The sequence below is a fragment of the Vulpes lagopus genome, chromosome 6 (assembly GCF_018345385.1).
Source record: "Vulpes lagopus strain Blue_001 chromosome 6, ASM1834538v1, whole genome shotgun sequence".
Lineage (NCBI taxonomy): Eukaryota > Metazoa > Chordata > Mammalia > Carnivora > Canidae > Vulpes > Vulpes lagopus.
The window spans coordinates 16,629,932-16,638,028 of record NC_054829.1 but is presented as its reverse complement, the minus strand read 5'-3'; positions in this window follow the sequence as shown (position 1 = coordinate 16,638,028).

Here is an 8,097-nt window from a genome sequence, read left to right as displayed (position 1 = left end):
CACCATGTAACTCCCACCCACATCAAAAAAATAAAGCATAGCAGGCATGCCTCGTGTAATCGTGTTTTGCCTTATTGCGCTCTGGAGATATTCCTTTCTTTTACGAATTGAAAGTTTGTGGCAACCTTGCCTTGAACACGTCTGTTGATGCCATTTTGCCAACAGCATTTGCTCACTTAGTGTCTCTGTGTCACATTTTGGTAATTCTCTCAATATGTCAAACCTTTCCACTGTTATTACGGATGAATCCCTATAATTCATGATAAAACCTTAACAGATATATTGCTTTTTATAAATGAGCCAAGGAAGTGGTGAAGAGGCTGTGAAAAGCTATTGAAATGACAAGAAAGGACCTAGAATTTTCCATAAACTTGGTTGATAAAGCTGTGGCAGTATTTGAAAGGATCGGGTCCAATTTTGAAAGAAGTTCTGCTGTGAGTAAACTGCTACCAAACGACATTGATTTGCGAAAGGAAGAGTTGATCAATGTGGAAAACTTCCTTGACTTCTCATTTTAAGAAATTGTGACGGGACCCCTAGCTTCAGCAGCCACCACCCTAATCAGTTAGCAACCGTCAACAATGAGGCAAGACCCTCCACCAGCAAAGAGATTACAACTCGCTGAAAGCTCAGATGATGGTTAGTGTTTTGGGCAATAAACTACTTTTTAATTAAGGTATGCATATTGTTTTTGTAGACATAATACTATTGCACACTTAATAGGTTATAGTATAGTGTAAACACTTTTTAAAAAAAGATTTTATTTATCTATTTTAGAGAGAGAGGGGAGAGAGAGGGGCAGAGGAGAAGGGAAAGAGAGAATCTCAAGCAGACGCCCTACTGAGTGTGGAGCCTGATGAGGGACTTCGTCCCATAACCCATGAACATGAGATCATGACCTGAGCTGAAATCTCGAGTTGGAAGCCCAAAAAGTAAGCCACCCAGGCGACTCATAAACATAACTCTTATATGTCCTGGGAAACCAAAAAATTCATTTGACTTCCTTTATTGTGATATTTGCTTTATTGTGGTGGTCTGGAACTGACCCCGCAATATCTCTGAGGTGTGCCTGTACCTGCATGCTGGAAATACTCTTGGAGTGTCCTTCCAGTCACTAGACTCTGGGGTAACCACCATCCTCATTTCTAATTCCATAAGTTAGTTTGGCCCATTTTGATTTTTATACAAATAGAATGATACTATATGTTGTCTTCTTTACTCATTGTTGTGTTTGTAGGATTCATGCATCTTCTTTTGTGGAGTAGTGGTTTGTTTATTCGTGCTTACTTGAATAGTAACCCATTATAAATATTTAAGTTACAAATAATGCTAATATGAACCTTCTTCTCTATGACTTTAGTTAATCATGCATGTGATTTTGGGGAGTACAGACTTAGGAATAGAACTGGTAGGTAAGAGAATATGTGTATTTTCAGATTTGGTAGATTTGCTAAAAAATTTTCCAAAGTGATCTTACTAAATGACACTTCCACTCACAGAATAGGAGAGTTCCACATTCTGTGAGCACTGGGTTTGATCAGTCTCTTCTTACTTTAGCCATTCTGTGGCTCATGTAGTGATATCTCATTGTGGTTTTAGTTTGCATCCTTTTGATCATGATAATATTGAATTTTTTTCATATACCTATTGGCATTTATATGTTCTCTTTCGTAAAGTGTCTTTTCATGTCTCTTGCTCACTTTTAAAATTTTTTCTCTTGTGTTGGTTATTATTCTATTATTAATTGATAAATGTCCTTTAGATATTTTAGGCATAAGTCCTTATAGGATAGATGTATAATAAACGTCTTCTCCCCCTCTTTGTTCCGATTTTCATTATCCTAATAATGTTTTATGTTTTCATTCCAAAGTAGTCCATCTTATTATTTATTTCTTTATGGTTAGTGCTTTTTAATTTCCACTTTAAGAAATGCTTGCCTACCCAAAAAATGAAGATGTTCTCTCGTGGTTTTTCTTAAGAATAAAGTAGCCGTTGAGGGTTTTTTTCTTTTACTATAATTTGGGGCCCAAGATTCAATTTTCCCCACATGGACCTCCAATTTTCCAACTGACTAGCTCTCTATGAAAAACAAAACAAAGTAACTAAAAAACACCCTTCCCTGCAGCACCTCAGTGCAGCTTTTGTTATTCGTGCCCATTTCTTTCCAAAGATTGCTTTTGCCCATTCTTTTCTGGTATACTTCTGGAATTCTGAATACAAACACATTACACTTTACACCAACCCTATCTTTTATGTCTTTTTGTATATTCCTCATTTTTTAAAGTTCATTTATTTAAAATTTCTACACCTGACACGGGGCTCCAATTCACAACCTGGAGATCGAGTTGCATGCTCTAACAACTGAGCCAGCCAGGAGCCCCTATATTTTTCATGTTTTTGCTCTCCCAGTCTCAGAGTGTAAATTTTCAGCCAGTTCATCTTTCATTTGTCTAACTGCCTTTGCAGATACTCGTTCACCTCATTTATTGAATTTTGAATTTCAATTACTGCAGTTTTTATGTTTAAAAATTCCATTAGATTATTTTTCACTGATTTTAAAATTGTTTTTTTCTTTTAAATGAACATCTGTCATGCCACACATTTTCTTGAACATACTAATAACAGTTATTTTAAAGCCCATGTCTAATAGCTCCAATAATGGATCGTCTGTCTGTTTTTTTCTTTTTCTTGATCATATTTTTTGGTATGCCTAGTAACTTTTGATTGAATGCCAAATAAAATTGTAGAATTTTAAAAGTGTCCTCTTTTTACAGAGTCAATTCATTTGATTTCTTACACATTAGTTGGAATGGGCCAGATAGTCTTAATCTAATCAACCAAAGAACTGACTCTGGGCTGTTTTTCAGTATTTTTAGGACTAGATTTACCTCTACTACTTTTAAGTTTAGCTTTCCCTGTGTTTTAGCTGAGATCCTGGGATTTTAATGAGCTGGGTCCTGAACTACTTCCCATGTGCCATTACCAAGCAGGCCTCCTGACTAGAGACACTCAGGATTTATTACAAACATTCCAGGCCTTATACGTAAGTAATAGTAGTTGTTCAAACACTTTGAAATAAGGAGTCAGTAGGTTAGTTCTATATTTACTATCAAGGCAATGGTAACAATATGAGACATCCTATAAAATACAATAGTCAAAAAAACTGTCTGATATATTGATACTGATTTAAAGGATTTGCTTTCATATGTGCAAAGTAATGGAACACGAATGACCAAAGTTTCAGTGATTATTACAGAAGTATAACAATGTAAACTCATGTACTCAGGTAAATTTTCTACTAAATGCAAATTAAAAATCTGAGCTTGTGAAAATTTAGAAATTGCTTCAATCCAGTTATCTTGTGGTTTCAATTTCTACTGTTTCTTTAAATGAAAAGTACAAAAGTTTTTGGTCAAAACTAACAAGTGAACATGAAATCTGAACTTCAGCCTGCTTCTTAAAGTTTCAAATGCATGGCTGAGAGTAGAATGGAAAATACAGGAAAGACATACCGTATTGTCACAGCTAATTCACCCAAAGGTCAGAAAGTATTTTACAAATAGGTAATTGATGAATTTTCAAGATTTGCCATTGTAAATATATTAAGGTGACTAATTATTTCGAATAATTTTAAAATGAAATGCAGAGAAGTCAGAGATCATTTATGGAGAATGGGACTGCATGGCCCAAGGCCCCTCAATTAGCTCTTGAATATGTGAAATTTTAGATTTAGTTGTTATCTCCTGTAAGATTAATAATTGCTTTTCACATAACAAGAAGCCTTTTATACTGTAGATAATGAGCATTGGTTTTCATCAACACAAAAGCGAGAAGATGAAAAAAGTGGATTGAATTCACCTGAATAGAGCATTAGATGAGCTAACATGTAGAACTTCCCCCAAATAATGGGAAATGTGTTCCCATAGTCGACACAGAGATCTTTAATATACAATAGATTGAATTCTATCCCTAATGAAAAAATCCATCTTAGTAGTTGAAATCATTTGGTTTTTTGTTTGTTTGTTTGTTTGTTTTAGGAGAGTGGGGAGCAAAGAAAGAGGTTGGGGGAAGGAAGGGCACAGTATGAAGCTGAAATTCTGTTACACCATTTACAAGTTATGTGACCTTTGATAAAACATTTAAGGACTCTAAGCCTCAGTTTTCTCTGCTATAAGATGGGGGTAAAAAGTGATTTTCTTGTATGTTTGTTCTATGATTTAATAAATTAATTTACAGGACATGATATATAATCATAGTTTAATATGTAAAGAGAGGTTATATTTAATCCTCATAACTCACTGTTATAAAGATGTTATTGGCAGTATTCTATTTTCAGGGGAATAAATTAGGCAGAGAAATGGCATCCTACATGCCCAAGGTCAAACAATTAATAAGTAATAGAGCCAGGATTTGAACTCAGGCAATCTGGCTTGAGAGTTCATGTTTTATACCGCCTTTCTGAATAGATATTCATTAACAGTTGATGTTATATTGATACTAGTTCATTTATTACTAGCATACTAAAAAAGGCCCATGGGTTAATTGATGGTGACATAGCATTTGGTTGTTTCTATAAGGGGAACTTTTGACATTTATGAGAGGAGGTTCCACTCTTCTCATTCCATCAACCCCTTGGAAGAATGAGACGATAGCTTTAGTCATTCTTCCTATGCTTGTTCAACCCTGTACAATAAAGACATTTATCACTCCTCTTTATCTTATTCTGCTTATACCATTTTCCTCATTTCAGAGAATTAAAGCTAAAATTAGACTTTTGATTCAAAAGACAACATTCTCCACATTGTTCCTAAGGCTTACCCTTTCTCTTTTTTTCTTCCTTGATCTGTGCCCTTTTCTCCAACACATGTTTGGAGAACTTAATTTTCTAAAAGTTTCTTATTCCAGAGAGTTTATTTATGAATATGATGTAACCATACTTCAACAGCCTATAAATATAAAGAAAAAATTGTTTAAGAAAAATAAATTCATTGAAAGTATAACATATATATATATATATATATATATATATATATATATATATATGCAAAAATCATGAGAATACAGCCTGATGAATTTTCATGAACTGAACTCTCTTAGAACCAAAACTCAGATCAGAAAGAGAATATTACCAGCACTTTCAGACCCAAAATGCTCCATACTTCCCTCCCAGTTACTTCCTCTCAAGAGTGCCCACTCTCCTCCATATAACACTAGAGGTTACTTTGCTTATATTGATTTTATATAAATAGAATCATGGATGCTTTCTATTTACACAGTTTTCTTCGCAGTTTATGAAATTTATAGCTACAGGTAGTTGTAGTTTATCCATTGTTGTTGCACAGAAAATCACTGTGAATACATCACGGCACATATATCCACTGTACTACTGGAAGACTTTTAAGTTATTTCCAGTTTGAAGCTATTAAGAATAATATGCTATAAGCATTGTTTTGCATATATTAAGTAAATATATGTATATATATCTGTTGGTTATATACTCAGGAATAGAATTGTTCCGACATAGGAAGGCTTATCATTTTTTAAGAGAATTTATTTTGTAGAACAATTTTAGATTTGCAGAAAAATTGAGAAGCTAACAGAGACTGTTAATATATCCCACAATTTCCTCTATTAATAATATCATATTATTGTGATACATTTGTTACAATTAGTGAAGCACTATTGATGCATTATTATCAACAAAAGTCCATGATTTATTTAGATTTTCTTGGATTTAACCCTATTTTATTTTCCCAAGACCCAATCCAGGATTTCATATTATGTTTAGTTGTCATGTCTACTTATTTTCTTCTTAGCTGTGATAGTTTCTCAGACTTTCCTTGTTTTTGATGACTTTGAAAGTTTTGAGGAATACTGGCTAGGTGTTTTAGAGAAAGTCCTAATGAAATTTTTCTGATATTTTTCTTATGATAAGACTGGGGTCATGGGTTATTGGAAGGAAGATTTTGGAAATAAAGTGCTATTTTTATTGTATCAAATGAGGTGAATATACTATTAACATAATATGACTTATTGTTGGTCTTTATTACATAACATAGGTCTGGTTTGTCAGGTGTCTTCACTGTAAATTTACCCTTCACTGTACCCTTTACCTTCATTGTAAATTGCCCCCCACCCCTTTCCAAAGTACATACTTTGGAAGGAAGTCAATACTCAGCTCACATCTGAGGAGTAGTTATGCTTTCCCTCACTGAAGGCAAAGTATCTTCTCCAGCACATGTTGATTTATTTGATTATTTATTTTCATTGGCATACATTGATGAATATTTATTTTATATATATTATAATGGACTCATTTTTTTATGTGAAAATTATACTATTTCAACATCCACACTTAGATTAAAAAAAAAATCTCAGACAATAGTCTGGAGACTATTGGGAGACAGTGCTCCATGGGAGCCATGCAATTCTGTATATTTTTCAAGAAAAGACACTAACTTCCTTTTTGTTTTAAATTTCATTTTCAGAGATACTTCGTTAGCAAAGAGCCTTGTAAGATAGAGATAATGTCTCCCTCCAGATCTGCGGGCAGATTTTTTTTTTTACTGCCTTATATAAAAGATTTGGGTTCCCTCAGCTCAGGATTGCTTGGGGTGTGCTGCAAGCCCACTGTATGTGCAGCATCCATGTGGGCTCCTTTGCATTGTCCCTCTGGAACTTGGGAGGCAAGGTTAACTGGTACTCATGTTGACTGTTGTGTTGTGAATAATAAATTCCTTTGGTTTGATGCAGGAGTCTCATTTCTAATTCAAGATTTCATAAAAAAATTGCATTATGCTAACTTGTTAGCTTGTGAGCATGGCAAAATCTTGGCCGCCTCCAATCAAGGTATCACACACACCTAACCAGTATGTCTGCTACACATATCATACAATGTTATAGTTTCCATTTAGCTGTCAGATCCTCACCTTCCCAGGCTGATGGCAATGACTCTCAGAGTCACCTTCAGGAGCCTCACCTTTGCCTTGGCTAATGACCCCGAAGTGAGGCAGTGCCTGTGTCTGAAGGTCACTGTTCTTCCTTGCTCACAAAGCTCCCACTCCCTGGAGCCAGACCAGTGCTAAGCAATGAGAAGTAGTAAAGAAAATGTCTCCATTTCTAATTCCATGTTTCACACAGTCTGGTACATGTACTTAAATCTGCTTCTTTTTATTTTTTTTTTAAAGATTTATATCTGTATGTACGTTAGAGAGAAAGAGAATAAAAAGGAGAGAGAGAATGAGCAGAGGGAGAGGGAGAAAGAATCCTCAAGCAGACTCCCTCCTGAGTATGGGGCTCCATCCTGGGACCCTAAGATCATGACCTGAGCCAAAATCAAGAGTCAGATGCATAACCAGCTGAGCCATGCAGGCACCCCAAAACTGCTTCTTTTGTCTAATATCCCCCCCCCAATTCCCATAGATACATGCTTCTCCTCTCTGCATCAAGATTTTAAAAATATTTGGAAATAGCCTAAAAATAGTTACCCTATGAGGCTTGTATCTCCTCCTCAGTTTAAAGGTTTTCTCTAAAAAGGAAGAGTGTTCAATTTGATTTCAGATGTGGCTTTGTGAACCATTTAGTGTTCTTTAAGTTATGAATAATAAAAACTACTACTGAAATTGGCTTAAGTTACAAAAACAATTTACTTTTTTAACCTATGTGGTACACAAAAAAGGCCATTTAAGGTTTTATCCAGTAGCTTAAATATGTACTTAGCTTGTTGTTTCTAATGTCAGTCTCTTTCCAGCCCGGAAAGGGTCAGCTTCATCTCAAAGCTGACAACTTGTGTGGCTTCAAGATGTCTGCAAGCAGCTCGTAGGGCCAGATGCTCTCTTTTTCTCATTTATATTTTGTGAATGAAAGAGAGCTTGTTTCTCCCCACGATCTCAAAACAAAACTGCAGGCTTAACTTAGTTGTGTATGTCCGTCTTGAGCTTATCACTTTGATGCGAGCATACTTTTCAAAAAATTATTTTAGATCAATGAAGGGATGGGGCTAATCTGACCCAAACTTTTGGCAGGTACACAATGGGAGATGCATTCAAGGCATACCGGACAGGCAGATACATTCACATATGAAATATATGGAGAAAT